The sequence below is a fragment of the Callorhinus ursinus genome, unplaced genomic scaffold, assembly GCF_003265705.2.
Source record: "Callorhinus ursinus isolate GAN/ISIS: 27379988/994484 unplaced genomic scaffold, GSC_fseal_2.0 scaffold10, whole genome shotgun sequence".
NCBI classification, from domain to species: Eukaryota; Metazoa; Chordata; class Mammalia; order Carnivora; family Otariidae; genus Callorhinus; species Callorhinus ursinus.
The window spans coordinates 6,701,784-6,718,548 of record NW_027397072.1 but is presented as its reverse complement, the minus strand read 5'-3'; the positions used below and the strand labels follow the sequence as shown (position 1 = coordinate 6,718,548).

At 55.3% G+C, this 16,765-nt stretch overlaps 1 long non-coding RNA gene across 1 annotated transcript; it reads left to right on the top strand.

Annotated features, from left to right (window-relative positions):
* Positions 1–11,587: 11,587 nt before the first annotated feature.
* LOC141373472 (uncharacterized) lies at positions 11,588–15,377 on the top strand. Its single transcript, XR_012379528.1, has 3 exons — positions 11,588–12,069; positions 14,061–14,287; positions 14,792–15,377. It is a non-coding gene; the product is annotated as an uncharacterized lncRNA (long non-coding RNA).
* Positions 15,378–16,765: the final 1,388 nt, after the last annotated feature.

Here is a 16,765-nt window from a genome sequence, read left to right as displayed (position 1 = left end):
CCGGCTGTGCCCTTAGCTGTCACTGCCACCTTAGCAGAGATTCACGGATGGAGGGAGAGGAAATAGCCTCCTTCAGGCCTCCCCTGGCCCCTCTGCCTGCTCCGCCTTCTCTCTCCTCTGGCATCCCTTCCCATCCCTCAAGGGCCTGCTCAGATGTGTCCTTCCCTATGAAGCTCTTATAGTTCCTCTCACCTTTGGAGAATCTTCTTCCCTGCCATACCCCCACGACACGTGTGCTCACCTGTGCTCTATACCCCTGTTCTCCCCGAGTGTAAATTTTGCCCACATCCACATTTGTCTTCCTCACCCAGGGGGGAGCCCTTCGAGGTCAGGCACCAGGCTTTATTTATTTATGTCTTGCGTGGTTTTCCTAGGACATGGTTGGTGTACCCACTGAATGCCTAAAATGGAGTGGTTAGGTGCTAACATGGTTTTGCTAAGTATTACTACGCCAGGAGTTTGAAAAAAGAAACTGGCCATGTGTGAGTCTTATCCTCTGTTCCTGTGACGGGGGGACCCTTCCAGGGGGTGAGTGACTGGCGGCTTGTGGAGCGGGCCAGGCTGGGAAAGGTGGTAGCACCAGGGAGTGCAGGAATTTGGAAAATTGGGAATGTCATAGCAGGAAGTCTTGTGGCTGGATGGAGAGGGTAGGGGACGGGCTGGGGCGGTGTTCTGGAGGGCACACACCGTGTACAGCTCATTCAACAAATACTTGCCGACCGATGACTGGGTTTGGCTGATGGAGAGATAAGTGGGGTGCAAACCACAGGTATAGTTGCACTGGGAGGGGACCATCCGGAAAGGCGGGGGACCTGCGGGAAGGGGTCTTGGGAATGAGAAGGCACCGAATGAAGGATGCCCCGGACAAGGGAAGATATGGACAGAAGGAAGGGAAATACTGATTACGTGACATTTTCCCAGAAAGTACATCTTCAGAGTGATCTGTACATACGTTTTTTCCTTTAAACTCAGGTCAAAGAAATGAGGAAGTTAAATGCTGTGTGGACAGTCTATTGTTAACTCCAGCCAAAATAAGTGGATAATATTTTTAGTTTTACTGCTCTGGGATATTTAAGGAAGATAAATAGGTTTTATAACGAGACTACAGTGCACAGACTATTTGGCTATTATAAACTGGACTTCTGGAGACGCCGTGAGCAATGATTTAGGAAGGTCATAAAATGGGAAAGCAAAAAACAAAAACAAAAACACTGGTAAGTCAACATCCAAGAAATGATTCAGGCCTGCGTCATGACGGTTTACTTATCTAGGACTGTACAGCAAAGTGCCCCAACATGATGGCCTACCACAGCAACTGCGGTGCTGGGGGTCTGGAACTGGGGACGGCCCGGCCAGGGCTGCCTGTCTAAGACGCGTGGTTTCCCCCACCGCCTGCTTGTGTCCCCTGTGTTTCTCTACAGCGCCCGTCTGCAGCGCCGTGGACCCCCGGGAGCTTCTTCCACTAGTGAAGGCGGGCGAGGGTGAGGCTCTGAGACAGACGCAGAAGCAGGAGGGCTGGCCTCGGACGTTAGCTCTCAGAGCCGGGAAGGAGGGGGATGGAGCTGATGGTTTATGGGGAGGGAGCTGGGGCCTGAGTAGACGCCTGTCGCCAGGGCACTCCGGCTCTCCTGCCTTGAGGTGATGCGGTTGCCCTGGGATGACCCACAGGGGCCCTACCTGTGGAGCTCTGGACCCACCTCAGGCCATCCTGCAGTGGTTGGTCCTGTGGATCCTGCGAGGTGGGGCTGGGGCCTGGAAGGCCATGGGGGGCATGCAGGGGAGGAGGGGCTACAGGCATGGCGAGGCAGGGCTGCTGGGGGTTCTGGGGAAACCCCATGCTGTTCGTGGCCTCAGAAGAGGCTGCCACCTGCCCCGCGTGGCCTGCCACGTGGCCTGCCATGTGGCTGCCGTGTGCACCGCCCCGCCAGGCAGTCTGGCTGGGGTGGGGCCTGGCGAGAAGACAGATCTCAGCTCCCGGTGGCTGCTGTCTGCAGAGGCTATGGAAGGTACTGGACTTGGGCAAGGAAGGCGTTGTGTGGAAGACCCTGGGGGGGCGCCCCCATCCCCCCAACGAGTCCCGTGCTTGCCGGTGTTGCACAAGGGGGGCAGCTCGGCCTGGCCCGCTGACTGTCAGCCGTGCCCAGAAGGCCTTCGGCAGCCCACGACCAGAATCGCTTGTTTGCCTGAGGGCACAGCTTCCATGGGAGGGAAAGCAAGTCCTGATTAAGGAATAAACCAGGGGGAGAGTATCAGGGAAGCAGGGAATGAGGACATTCCTCTGGATCTGCAGCTCCCTGTCACCCTGGGAAGAACCTCTGAGGCCTGGGACAGGCCGCCCTGGGCCCTCCCTCTGCCCTGAGGAGGAGGGGGACTGCCGTGGAGGGCGCACCATTAGCAGGGGCAGACCCACTTCTGATATTCCTGGGGCCCCGGGCAAGGGAGTGGCAGAGGGCCTGGGCCCACAGTCCTCCCACTCTTCAGCTGCCCGCCTTGGGTCTGTGTAGTCACGAAGGGCCTGGCAAGCAGCCCTTGAAACAAACTCTGGACCCACAGCACACTACAGGCAGATCCCCAGCCTTGGGGTCCTGCAGCCTGGGATACACCCAGTGAGGAGGCCTGCTGGGCCCCTTGGGGTGGGATTTCTGGGGTCCCAAGTGCTCAGGACATGGTGTTTTAAAGTTAGGGCATGGGCCCCCATGGGCAGATCCCCTTGGCTCTGCAGACCCTGTATGGGGTTGCTGGGTCCGCTGTGACAAAGGGCTATAGCCTGGGCGGCTTGAGTAACAGTGACGAATTCTGACAGTTCTGGGGGCTGGAGGTCTGAGATCAGGGTGCCCGTCTGGCTGCGAGTCTGTGGGGCACAACCTCAGGGGCATGGCTGGGCTGCCAGGTGGAGGCTGAATCGGGGGGATGGATGGTTCAGGAAATCTGGTTTTAGGAGGCAGCTGTGGTTTCCCAGGTGAGCCCAGCTCGTGACTGGGGGACGAGCGGGGGCCCAGTTTGGAGACATTTCTGAGGTGAATCCTGTGGGTCTCAACCCGTGTTCTGGGAAGAAGCCCAGAGGAATGATGTCACCACCACAGGCCCCTACCTCCTGTTTTTTTGTCTCCTGAGCCTGTGAAGCCCGGGGGTCAGCAGGCAGAGAGCTTTTTCCCCAAGGATGGCTGAAGGAAAAAGATCTGCCAGGGTTGCATTTCCAGGTCTTGTGATGTCGGAACGGTTCAAACTTGACCTAAAGGCTTTTGAAAAGTGTTGAAGAGGGAGCGGGGTGTTGGTGAGGGGCTGGGGTCACGTGTCTCTGCGGCCCTGCAAAGCGAGCCTGGCTTCCTGGCCTTCTGTTTGCACAAGCCACTCTTTACGACCCCGCGGGCGGCCAAAAATCCATCTCATACGTGGTCAGGAACATTTCATCCAAACCATCACTTGAATCTGGACACAGGGAAAAAACAAAACAAAACAAACCTGAGCGCTCCAAGCCCACATGGGCTCTCAGATAGGCCCTGGGAACATTCACTGAGGGCCTCGGCTTGCCCCCTCCCAGCTCCGCCTCCAAGAGGGCCCACGACTGTTTGCCATGAATGTGACATTTATTCTTCTTGGCTATGTGCAGAGTCAGGTGAGGTTATTGCAAATAAAATATAGAAATATTCATTTTCTCTTCCAAAAAAGGCTCTTAAATGTCAAATCAAATTAAATGAAATCATTGTATCAGGCAGAACACATATAAGTTGCAGATGGTGTAGTCTTTCTATAAATTCCCCCAACCTCACCGCTTCCCCTTAGATTTTATTGACCTGGGCCAGTTTAAATAAAGTTCAAATATACTTATTAGTTGAGCAAATGTCATGTGCTAGAGTCTGAGCAAAATGCATTCGCTAAGTTCTCCTTCCTCCTAGTCCCCCCAACCAACCACCCCTGCTGTTGGTCTGGCACCCCAGACATGATCAAACTGCAGTTTGGGGGTGCTCAGCATCCAGGCCTGGGGAGGCCGTTGGGAGCACCAAGGCTGTGGGAAGGAGCAGGAGGAGGGAGCCTCCCTGAGAGGCATGGCCACATGATAAACATGCCCCGCTCCAAAAGGCAGGAGCCCTGTGCACAGATGTTGTGGTGTTATGAGATAATTTTCGGACCTCAATGGGGTGAAAAGGCGGACTTTTCACAGAGCCTCGCCATGGCTTCATTACCATGCCAATCCTGGGAGAAGGCCCCGATTTAACACAGCAGTTGGCTGAATGCATATGGAGCGGATGGACCCCTGAATGAATAGTGAATGGGAAACCGGCTGGAATCTGCCTTCAGCTTTGTTTCGGGGCTGACCAGTGTGAGGGACCCCAGAGCTCCCGGCGCAGATGGGAGGAGGGGGCGGCCATCTGATGGGCTTCTGTCTTTCCCTTTTTATCCTACCACTTGTAGGGCCCTTCCTCCATCCCCGTGGATGTATTTCAGTTGCCCGAACGAATGTGCTTCCATCTCCTCATGCCACTAAAGCACGCACAGCTTTGGGAGAAATAGGCAAGAAGCGCAACTGCAGGGGTGGCAATCAACATCTACACTTTTCTTTCAAAAACGTGAAGTTTTGAGATCACCGGTTTTGTGAGTTTGAGGAATCGTTGACGATGTCATTAAGAAACCAAGAAAAAGACAATGAAAATTTGAACAAGTTCAGAACGACTTCCGGAGTTCTCCTGGGTGCAGGGAATGCGCGCACCACCGGGAAGGGCTGGTGCTTTGAGAGCGCGCAGCGTCCGAAGGCCAAGAGCTGTAAATCAAAGACTCTGGCATTATCTAGTTTCCTTTCTGGCTTTTAAAAGTTAGAACAGATGTCACAGGAGAGGACAAAATGGATTTTACCCACCAAGAGGGGCTTTTCTTGCCCTCTGTAATAGGAAGTGCCTTGAAATGCTAATGTACACAGTTTGTGTTGCCGGGGTTTGCATAGAGATGGTGGGAAACAGCTCTGAGCCCAACAAAACCTTTTGTTATTAATCAAGAAAATCTGGTCTTCTGAAGCAGCAAAGAGCTGGAAATTAGCGAGGCCAGCAATGAGGCCAGGGAGCAAAAATGCAGCAGAAGATCCTCAGCAAGACAGCAGTCTGGGGCCGTGCTGCATTTCCCTGTGCCCCCCACCTTCCCTGCTCCCCCAGAGCCTCCGCATTGGAAAGGGGGAAGGGTATTTCCCTCCTATCTTGTCCTTTGAAGTCGTGTGTTTTCTTTTTAAGCAATTTTGAGAAGCAGGCTGGAAGAACATCCATTAAAAGCGCGCTAATGAAGCGGTGCTAAGAAAAGAAAGCTAAACACCACAGAATCAAAGTGGAGCATTTTGCTTGGCTAATGGGCTTGATTATGAGATTTTACAGGCCCTTTTATAAACTTGAATTTTATTTTGCGCTGGGGAACAGGAAATTTCTGTTTGGTTTTAAACATACATGATCATGCCACCAAATATTCCTAATTTAAAGCTGTGGGAGCTGGAGGTTTTATGTCTAAGAGAGGAAGGGGTGGTAAGAGCCCAGCCAACTGCAGTCGTAGCTCAACCTTCTCGCCTCTTCTGCCGAGGAGTGGCAGGCCCGGCAGGGAGGCTCTACCCCCCCCTCCCCCTGAGACGCGGGGCCTCTCAGAGTCTGGCATCCACACTGGGCGCCTGACCTTGTTCCCTTTGGGATCGGGTGTGTTCGCCTCGCCTCATCTCCGCACCTAGAACAGATCATTCTGTGTTGTAGGGCGCTAGCCTCTGCCTGGTGGGACCTTCAGCAGCATCCCTGGCCTCCCCTCAAAGCAAGAGCAGGAACAGCTTTCTCCCATTGGGGCCGCCAAAAATGTCTCTGGACGTTACCAAAGTCGCCCTGGTCGAGAACCACTGAACTAGATAAATCACCTGCCCTGGGGTGATGGGAGCTGCCCGGGGGCCCGGCTGGTGTGGGGCACAGGGCCTCCGAGAGGACGCCTGCTGTGTAGTGATGGCACCGAGGACTTGGGAAAGGACAGGCAAGTCTGTGCCAAACAGCAGGTTGCTGCATACTCTCAGGGTCTTTCCCTGTGACGCCCTCATCTTCCAGCTAGTGGTGGGAAAGGAGGAGAAAAAAGGGAGAAGCCAGAACGATCCACAGCCTGAAGACTCAACTCAGTGTTGGATGCTGACGTGCCATGCCATATGGTAAGGCTTGTGCACGCTTAGCCCCATGGGCAGATTGGGCCCTGCTGGTATAGGATGGCGGCTGCCCGGTTTAACCTCTGCTAAGATGTCTAAGTGAGGCCTTGCCACTCTTTAAATCATGCTCCATTATCCTCGCAGGGACACCTTGCTTTGGGGATAACGACTTGTTGAAAAGTTGCCCGTATATAGGATGATAAGCATTCACTTATGAAATATGTGTTACACACACATTGCATGTACTTTTCTACTAAAGACAAGCCTAGAGGAAGTCCGTTATAGAGAATTTAGTTGGGTGGTGGCCCAGAGTCTTCCTCCCCGTCCTGGGTTTGCTCTAACTACAGTAGGTGCCGCTCTGGAGGAGAGGCTGGGAGGTCCCAGCGGCCTCCCACAGGTAGCTGGATGTGTTGTGCCCCCATTACACATGGCTTACTCGCTTGGGCAAGAGCTCGACGAGAGGACTGAACAAGAGCTCGACGAGAGAGCTGAGATGCTGCAACGAGGGGGACTCGGGGCATCACAGACAGTGGCCGATCTGGGTCGCTCTGAAGGGTTCTTCGCCGCAGCGGTTGTAGTGACTGGATCAGCAGGTCGTGCCCGACGCGGGCCACGGGGAGGTGAGCTTCCTCAGCTGTGTGCAGACGTGGGGCTCAGGGATCCGGGGGGCGTCCCAGGACCCAGGCGGTCCCAGCCGCACCAGCGCACGGATTTACAGGCAGTCGCTCTGCTCCTGCCTCCTCTGCCGAGGAAGCTCTGGCTTTGGGATGTGTGGGGTGGGACGGCGAAGCCGCCGTGAAGACCAGGGACAGCTGGGGAGAGCGGGCTGCGGGGCAATGGGCCTCACAGTAGCTTCTTCTAAACCGTGTGACGTCATCGTGCCCCACGGCGCTGCCTGGAAGTCTATCAGGTAGGTATTTATTTGGGTTCGCAAATAGTTTCTTTTTAGAAATGCGCTCGCCCGCACAGGAGACCTTTCGAGCGGGCCGAGGGCCTCGATGCCTGCATCTGACTGAGGAGGAAAGGTCCACAGAGGCAAAGCTCGTGGTGCCTGCTCGCCTACGGCCGGCTGGGGCAGGGCCGTGGCCGATGCACCTGCAGCCCTTCTTGCGCACTGACCTAACGGGGCCCCGGCCAGGCCACGGGGAGCAAGCACCACGGAGAGAGGAGGCCTGAGGATGGAGGGAGGGACGGGTGAGCGTTAACTGAAGACGGGTTTCCGCCCTGCACCACCTCCCATGCTCCCCTGGCCTGGAGGGGAGGGGGTTCTCCGTCTGGCCCCTCTTCCCCCTGGGGCGGCCCCAGCCCCCCTTCTGGGACTTGGCAGGCACGATGACATCATGAGTGAGAGGGGCCAGCAAGTCCAAGGACAAAATCAAATTCCGGGGGTGAGCGTGACCCCCGCAACAGCTACACACGGCTTCTGAGGGACGAGGGCATTTTGCATGTGAGTCATGCAACTTCCCAATGATTTTTTGGAACACAGCCTATAGCTTGTCGGTGGGTTGGGGCCAGAGGGAGACCCGGTGCCAGTGGCCCCTTTCCCAGCCTTGTTCCCGCTGGCCTTTCAGATCGCCAGCCAGAGGGCAAGGGCATCGGTCCTCCTCCCAGCTCACCTGTCCCCAGCGGAGCGCTACTACCTGGTCCTGCTCGAAAGCAGCTTAGCCTGCTCTCGGGCGTTGGTGTTTGGGAAGCAGAACATCCTCCTCGGCTGAGATTTCACCTATGGGGCTGAGTATGGAGCAGAAAAAAGGCTCCATTATAAACACCTTCAGAGGCGGCAACAAAGGAAATGCTGATGGGCAGCGGGGCCCCAGGCCGGCTTCAGCGGGCAGGCAGGGCAGGCCCGGGAGGCCAGGGTTTTGTGTGGAGTTCAAAGCCCCAAGTGAAAGCTAATGAGGACCATTGTATTTGGGCAAAGGACAGTGCAGAAGCTCCCATCAGGAAGGAGTGTTAGATTACCCGCCTCTGGTTTCTGGAGAGTTTTAAAAGGGCAGGCTTCGGAGCCCCTGGAGGCTCCAGAGGTGTCTGTTTCCTGGGGACATTTTCTAGGGGACCCCTTCAGGGAGTGGGTCCTGGGGTCACAGGGAGGCCTGCTCTGCACCCACAGCGGGGGAGTGCGCAGAGGCAGAGGGAATGGGGGTTTGGGGTCAGGTTGCCCCACGATTGCTTGAGACCTGGGAAGTCTGTACTGCGGAGGGGCCTTCACCGTTTGGGAGGCAGAGAAGTTGTAGCGTGTGGGGATGGGCTTCAGAAGAGCTAAAGCTGGTGGAGTTCCCTGAGCTGATGGTGCCTTTTCTGATAGACCTCAAGGCTGTATCCTGTCAATTCTGTGATTCTGAATTCAGGAATATGGGACAAAAAATCAGCTGCTCCGATTAACACCGGTCAGTGAGTAGCAGAAGGCAATCGGTTTCCAGAACCTGCCTGGGCTGCTAGAAGGTGCCCATTACTGCTAGGAATCCGCGGCCATGAGGGACGCCACCCCACTAAGGGGGGCACTTGGACACTCTGAGGGGGAGGCCCTTCCTGTGCATCTGGGGGACCCCTGTGTCAGCTCCCTGGTCACTGATCGGGGGTCAGCCGGCGGGACACCTCCAGGCACAAAGCTGCAGTGTCCGTGTTCCCGGGTGCGAAAAGCCAGCCAAGCCGCTCCCCTCCTGGGAGGACTAGTTTCCTCTGGCGCATCCCGGTCCGGGGCCACTCTAGGGAAGTCAACCTGAAAAGTGCTCCCGAGTCACTCAGGATTCAGAAACCTGCTTTTACTGTGTCTGTTCACTTTCCCATCTACAGAGCAAGAAAAACGACGGTTGTTGTTGTTGTTGTTGTTTTTCCATGAAAGAGAACAAACTCCCTCACCAAAAAGCAAGACCCAGCCCCACCCACTTGGAGAAAACGACACACTACTAATAAAGTGGACTCGGCACAAGCATGAGAAATCATGACATGAGGACGCTGAATGAATGATGCTGAAGGAAGTGGTGAATAACTGTGCAGCAGTGTTTCTGGGACATATGCCCCACACTCCAGGACCATTTCCCATCGGCCACACGGTAACGTCTAATTAAGATGCTAGCTCCTCTCTCCTCCCTGTGTCCATTCTTATCAATTCTTCCCAAAGTCTCCCATTTCCTGCAAGGTTGACAGAAGTAACGCGGGCCACGGAGATGCGGAGAGCATTTTAGGAATGCGAGGGAGGAGAATGCAGTGAAGGACGAAAGACCTTAGCAGCGTTGTCTCTTTAAAAACAGGGTATCTGGGCAGAGGAACGTGGGGGCTGGGGGACACTTGGAGGCCAACTGGGTACAGAGAGACCCTGGGGGGTGAGGCAGGAGCGCCCGTGGGGGGTGCAGGGTGCCCAAGACAGCCGGTCTGAATTCCCAAGCTCAGAATTCTCAACGACCCCGGAGTCTTTCAATTCTCAAAACTTCCCATGGCATTTTCAGGACAAATCAGTTCGAATTCACTGGAGTTAGAAACATGTTTGCAGTCATGGCCTGAGTAGGAATCTGAGGCTGGGGTTACTACTGCAGAGCTCCCCGAAATCTCAGCACCCTCCAAGCAGCAGTGGGGAAGGGGGGCATGTCTAGGAGGCGGGGGGGTACCCTCGGGGAGTCATTTTCTCCATTTAGCTGGGTATGGGCTCTGAGCACAGCTAGGAGTCTTCTAAGAGCCTGGTCCCCATCTCCAGCTTCTGCAGAGTTCAACCCAGGTGGCTTTATGGAGCCCCCGAGGGCCCTGCAAACACTCAGCAAATGGCCTCTTGTTGAATTTAGCAAGGCCTTCAAGTACTGAAGAGAAGACCTCTGGCCTCAACTTCAGGCTTCACGTTGGGGTCTCCACCAGGCAGGGAAGGGATTGCACAACTCTAGCAGCAAACAGGCTGGCACTCAGTGTCTGCCAGGTGCATCCTGTTCCCCAAGCATATTCCACTCCATCCTCACAGCAATGCCACGAGGTGGGTGCTCATGTTTCATGGGCGAGAAACCGAGGCTCAGATGGCTGACAGGACTGGCCTGCCGCTGTGGGGCTGACCCACGGGGAGCTGGGGGGTTCAGCTGGACCGTCTGACCCCAGACCTGAGTCCTCAAGGAATCGCTCTGCTGCCCTGGGCCCTATAGAAGGGGGGCGGGGGCGGATGCTTGTTGAGTAACTCTGTGCTCTACCCCAACTGATGGTTTTGGATTGTTTAAAGAACAATCCACGTTGCAAGCAAATTGTTATTCCTTGTAAAGTGGCCAAGTTTGCCAAGGGTTCCTTAATTTTAAACATGTAAGTTAGCACAGATTCCAGACTTTGTCTCTAATGTTGCCACTCTTACTCTGAAACATGTTTAGGAGAGAGAAAGATGGAAGGAGGAAAAGCAGCTGGTGGGCCTGAAGTTATACCTGTAAGATCGTCCTGTGGGTTTTGCCAGAAAAAGTTTGGGAAATCTGTGCCAGCGAGTGTCTGGGCTCCACCTTCTTCCTTTCACCCTACCCTCCTGGTGGGGGGCTGGGGGCGGGGGGCGGTGTTATCTTCAAGATAAGAAAACTAGGCTCAGGCAGATACGGGCCTAGTGTTGCGGGTAGAACTGTGTCCTTCAAAATCGTAAGTTCAGGTCCTGACCCTGGTACCTGTGAATGTGACTTCCCTTGGGCCTCGAGTTTTTGCAAATATAATCAAATTAAGAGGAGGTCATGAGGGTGGGCCTAATCCAATCACGTGTGTCTTTATAAGAATAGGGGAAATTGGACACGTCAGGAGAACCCCGTATGACGATGAGGCAGAGACTGAGGGATGCACCTACAAACGTTCTTTGCAACCAGGGAACCCAAGAGGCGAGAAGAGATCTTGCTCTAGATCCTTCTGAGCGAGCATAGACCTCTGACACCTCGATTTTGGACTTCTAGCCACCAGAACTGAGAGAAAATAAATCTCTCTTGTTTTGGCCACCCGGTTTGTAGAAACCTGTCACGGCAGCCACGGGAAACGGAGACGCGAAGTTTTCACCTTGCTTCCGCTGCGTCCTTGAACAATTCCGTGTTAGGTTTGCGGGGGCTGCCGAAGAGGGCTGGGCTGCTGCCCGCATCCAGCTGGAGCCGAATGCTGCACGGTCTTGAGAACCAGAGGAGGGACTGAAGTTTGGGGCCGCACATAAGCAGGGATCTTGCAAAGCGTAAGCACAAGAGCAAGATGAGAGTGTTTAGAATATTTGTGCTTCATCAAGGGATCGATGAGGGTGAAGGAACGGCCTTTCCCTGTCACACCAGCCGTGCTCCCCGAAGAAGGAGAAAATCCAGAGTTCCTTTAGGACGCAGGGGTGTTAAGAGGCAGGTGGGGAGGGAGAACAGAAGGACCGTGTTGGTGTCAGGGGTTGTGGCCGCGGGCTGCTGTTGTCGAGAAGGGGGCTGGGGTGCCCACCTGGGTAAGAGGCAAGGATGGGAGAGAGAAGGAACCGAGACAGCCCGGGGGCAAGAGTAGCCCCCAGGAGGCCAGGGGAAGGCAAGCTGGCTCGAGAATTGTTGACATACAAAGCATACGTGGTTCCTGATGATAAATCACCCCGCAAAGGCATTAAAGATCGTGCTCATGAGTGACTCAGAAGCCAAGTATGTTGGTCCTCTTGTAACGTGGGCGGCCTAGTTATGTTGAACGAGATGAAGGGGTTAGTATCTCATGAATGTGCACGGGAGGCTGACCGCATTGGAGAAAGAGTTAATCATTAAACTGTTTGCGCCACGACAACGGGCCGGGGCTGGCCGGGGTCCTCGGGCTGACCCCACTCCTCACCCGCCCTGTTGGTATGTGGCCCACACGGGAAGACCGCAGGAAGCTCGGACCGTGGCCCCTGAACAACAAGGCATTTTACTTTGGAGACTGCCAGGACGGGAAATTAGTGAGGCTGATGAGGAAAATCAATTTGGCGTGATTCGCATTTGGTAAGGAGGAGAAAGGTGAGGGAAAGGGAGTGCTCGGGGAAATCCTGCCTCCTCTGTGAGGTGCGAGTTACCGACTCCCGTCTCCAGTGGGGAAGCCAGGCTCAGGGAGGCTAGTTGAGTAGCTAGCAGAGGCTTCGCAGCTAGAACGGGCGGCCGAGCCCAATGCCTGCGGCCTGAGCCCTCAGCTGGGCTGCCTCCCCCAGGCTCCTGAAGCTGCCAGAGAGGAAGGCTTGCAGGCCCTGGCAAGAAATAGGGGGCCCGGATCCCGCCTCTGGCTCTGCCCCTCTTTGGTGGTTATCAGGGACGAAGCAGAGGCAAGGGTGCCAGCCCCACGTCACCATGACCTGCCCAGTGGCCTTGGATGGCCTCACGGCCTCTGTAAAGTAGCTGATGGTGCCTTCCTCTGGCAGGTAGGGCCGACTGGATGACGTTTCAGGATGCTGTCCCATCCCAGGATTGCATGATTCTTGAATTTCTGGAGTTTTGAAACGATAAAGAATGTCTCTGGGTTCGGAGAATCTGAGCTCCGGGGCAGAAGCCAGTCCTGCGGACGCTGAGCATCAGTGCCCCCCAGTGCCCCGAGAGCTTCCCTTGCTTGTGGCTACCGCACGTCCAGCTCTATTCCGTTCCGACGTACCTTGCAGAGGGTGGCTCTGCTTCTCGCCCCACAGTGCCCCGCCCCCGCCACCCCTCTCTCCAGGGTCTGCGACAAGATTCCGTCCCACCATCGATCTGACCGAGGCACTGGCACCTTGCAGACCCCCCCGTGCTCCCCCAGGTCTCACACTCCACACCGAGTCTCTCCCCCGCCTCAGAGACCCTCATCTTGTTACGGAACCTGGACTAGATCACCCGATGGAAGAGCCAAGTGGCACCCAGAGATCTTGGAGGATCAGAGGTTTATTTAATGCCGGCGGGCTCAGAGGAGAGTGGCCTCCAAAGGTCTGAGCCCCGAGCACAAAGAGGGCAATTTATACACTTCTCCTTCCGCATACTTGGCACTTTCAGCGCCTGCGCGAAGCGGGGCAGGGAGAAGAACCCGGAAGAGCCCCGGGGCAAGGACTGGGACGCTCTGGCTGGCTCCGTCAGCCATCTTAGGACACAGATTTTCCTGATCAGTCTAGGTCCCCGGGATGTCCTTGCTGCCTGAGCATTCCCTCGGCCAGAGCTGCGCAGGGCCTCTAGCCTCCTCTCCATCATGGGGGGCCGTGGCCACTCCTCAAACCTATTCCTTCTAGCTATTTCCCTTGTGTGATTCCCAGAGCAGCGGAGATGCTGCCTCCTGGACAAAACTTCTACAGAAGAAGACCAGTCCCCTGTCTTTCTGTCTCTCAACATGGGACCCCCAGTTCTGGGAAGGTCCTTCCCCAGGTCCTTAAACCCATGGCTTCCAGCCGGGTGTTGCTCAGTGATCACAAAGATGCCACCTGGGTGGGCCCCAGAGGCCACTTAGCTGGCCGAGAGTGGTGGGGGTCTCCTGAGTCACAGCATGTCCCAGGGGAACGCCTTTCTTTGACTATGCTGGGCAGAAAAACAAAGACCCCCACATCCTAATCTCTAGAGCCTGTGAACATGGCACAGATAGGATTAAGCAGGGATACTGCGATGAGATTATTCTGGATTACCCAGTTGGGCCCAATGTAGTCACAAGGGTCCCTATGGGTGGCAGAGTCCCTGTTGGAGTGATGATGTGACTCAGCTGGCCATTGCTGGCTTTGATGGTGGAAGGGGCCAGGGGCCACGGAGCGTGGGCAGCCTCCAGAAACTGGGAAACATGAAGAAACAGATTGTGCCCAGGAAGCACCTGAAAGAACGTGGCCCTGTAAACGCCTCGATTTTAGCCTAGTGAGAAGCATTTTTGACTCTGGCCTCCAGAACTGTTAGGATAATAAATTTGTATTGTTTGAAGCCGTCAGGTCTGTGGTAATTTGTGAGAGGGGCAACCAAAAATGAATATACTGAGTGACATCTCTTCTCGTGACATGTCTCAGGGAATTGTTCTCCACATGCATATGTCCAGGGATGGACACTGGGTGGCAGGAATCGAGGCATCTGTGAGCTGGCAGGTCCTGGAGCCCTTATGCCTGTGTGCCCATGTGGCAGGACCCCATCAGCTCTACACAGAGCAATACGCTTTCTCACACCTGTCCATCTAGTGAATGCATGGCCCTCCGGCTTAGGACAATTCCTCCCAGGCTCTCGGGAGCAGGTGTGGCAGGTGAGTATTTGCTGGGTTCCTGAAGCTGGACAGATGGGCCTGCAGGCTTTGGGAGGAGTGCATCAGGGCCGGAGGAGGGAGGAGGGAGGTCGTCTGTCCTAAGCATTTTCAGTCCAGCCAGGGACGGGCACGTGCAGGGAAGATCCCACACCAGGGCGTGCTAGGGGCAGGGTCGTGGGGCAACGGAGCACAGCCTGTGGGCAGAAGGGCATGTGGGACACGGAGGAGCCCCACTGAGGCTGAGGAGCAAGCAGGAGCAGAAGACAGGTCTGCACAGAGGCCACTACGGTGGACAGCCTGGGGAAGGGCCTAGAAGGGGAAGCTCAGAAGCTCTGGATCCACAGGCAGGACCAGAGTGGCGTGAGCCAGCTTCCGGGCTCTCTCTTCTTCCTGGGCATTCAGGGAGTCTTCTGCCCCAGCTGGGACGTGGGGCAGTGGCGGCCAGCGAGCAGGCCGTGCGCAGCGTTGACGTGTGGTCTCCACTTTCTTCTCACCTTCCGGCAGACCTACCTGGAAGCCATGTGTTGATGAGGCTGGGTCCCAAGACGTGGAGCATGTGTGTCCCAGCCCCTCATCCCGTGGACTCGTGGTGTGAGCGAGGTGTGGCCTCGGTTTGTGATACCTCGAGGTTCCAGGGTTCACTTCTTATCTGGGCCTGGCCACCTACGTTGGAGGATTCCCCGGGTTTAGGAAGAGCCCCGTGGTCTTGAGAAGGCGCCCAGTGTGTAGTTGGAGAACATGAGCACGGCCGGTTAGAACTGCGGGAAGCTGAGGGAACCGTCGCGGGGTTGGCAGGGTCGGGGGGCAGACCAGCAGGGGAGAGCAGTGGCCCCGGAAGGGCAAGCCGGCCTCGGGAGAGCACTTTTCACTCTTGGAAGCTTCTCCCAAGTCTCCTGTGATCCCACTCCGGGTTTTTATCTGTTTTCTTGGGGACCTCATTCCATGCATCTCACAGTGGGTCCGTGGCACCTGCAGCTTCTGGAACAACGAATAAGTCATTTTGGATGAAGTTGATCATTTTTTAGGCACAGCCAGGATAAGGACTTCTAAAAGTAAGTGGTTTTTGAAAATAAACTTTTGAGACTTTTTAGTGGAGAAATCCGCGAAAGCCATTCCAGCATCCCCTATAAAGCATCCATCGGCACTTACTCTGTTATGAGTACAAATCTTGCTCCCTGGATCCTTAAAGGTGAGTATATCCCTCCTATAAGGCTATTGGCACACGATAAGGATAGTCCCGCACCCTTTAACATAAATTCTAAATCAAAGTATAACGTGCAGAGACACTTACTAATTATATATGCTCTGCCCACTGCCTTTGTATTCCCATAAAATGGCCATTAAGGTAAAATAGATAAAATCAGAATTTTATGCTAGGTGTCTTTATTCTCACACAGCAAGTGGGTGGTGGGCAGGAATCCAGGCCTGGGCCGTCCCAAGGCCAGGTTGTCCCCTCTCTGCAGGTGGCAGGGAGGCCAAGGGCAGTGAGCAGTTTACCCCGGGCCAGAGTGGGCTTTCTATCAACATTTAACAAACGGCTCCCTGCCAGGCATTGGCTTTGCCCGCGGGCGAAGGAGCACGTGGTCTGATGGGTGGGTGGCCCCAGCACCTTCCAATTTGTGCCCAGAGGGAGCGGCCCTCCGGGGGCTACCAGTGGTTAGTGTGGAGGGAGGGAAAGGCAGCTTGAATGTGACGCATTTTTCATTTTTAAAATTTGCTGCCCTGACTTGTCAAGCAGAAATTAGAACCATGCCGGTTTCTGGATGTTCTCACACTTTTAAAAATCTAGAGGTGATAGGCAACACTTCTCAACCTCTTGAGGTACATGTTCATTAGTCAGGCCAGAGAACGTTACTGAGGAGTGGTGGAGGTGTGTCTCTTGTCTCTATCTCAGAAACACTTTGGGGAAAATGTCTTTCTCTCCAAATCAGATGAAAAGCATCAGCCCCGGGGCTTTTAAAAGAGGGACATGACCATTGTCTCCCAAATGTCAGTCCCCGTGAGAGATGACTGTTTTGTGCAGGGTTTCCCCATCTCCCCTGAACGGCCAGCTTGTCCACAGGATGAGTGCCCAGCCGCCCGCCTTGGTCTTCCCCTGCTCCTCGGATGAGGACTCTGAGCCCCCTGGTGAGCGGGTTGATGTCGAGTCAGTCGTAAAGGTCTGAGACTGGGGCTCTTTGCTTGGGGCCCGTCCACTCCCCAGCTCCCAGTGGCCGAGCACTCGCTGGGGCCCTGGGCTTGCACCTCGCCCCGGCCCCCCGGCTCTCTGGTCGCTCCCTCTGCTGCTGACAGTGTTGCACATTCTGCGTGACGTGGGTGAGGCGGTGGCGTTGTGAGAAATTCAGCTCTCCAAGCACGACTGAAGGAGAGCTCGGTGAGTTCATGGTCACCAAACGAAAACAGGAAAACTGTGGGCAGATGCAGTCCTTCGCTGGACATAATATGTTATCAAAGTGGAGGCCCGCTGTGTCCTGGAAA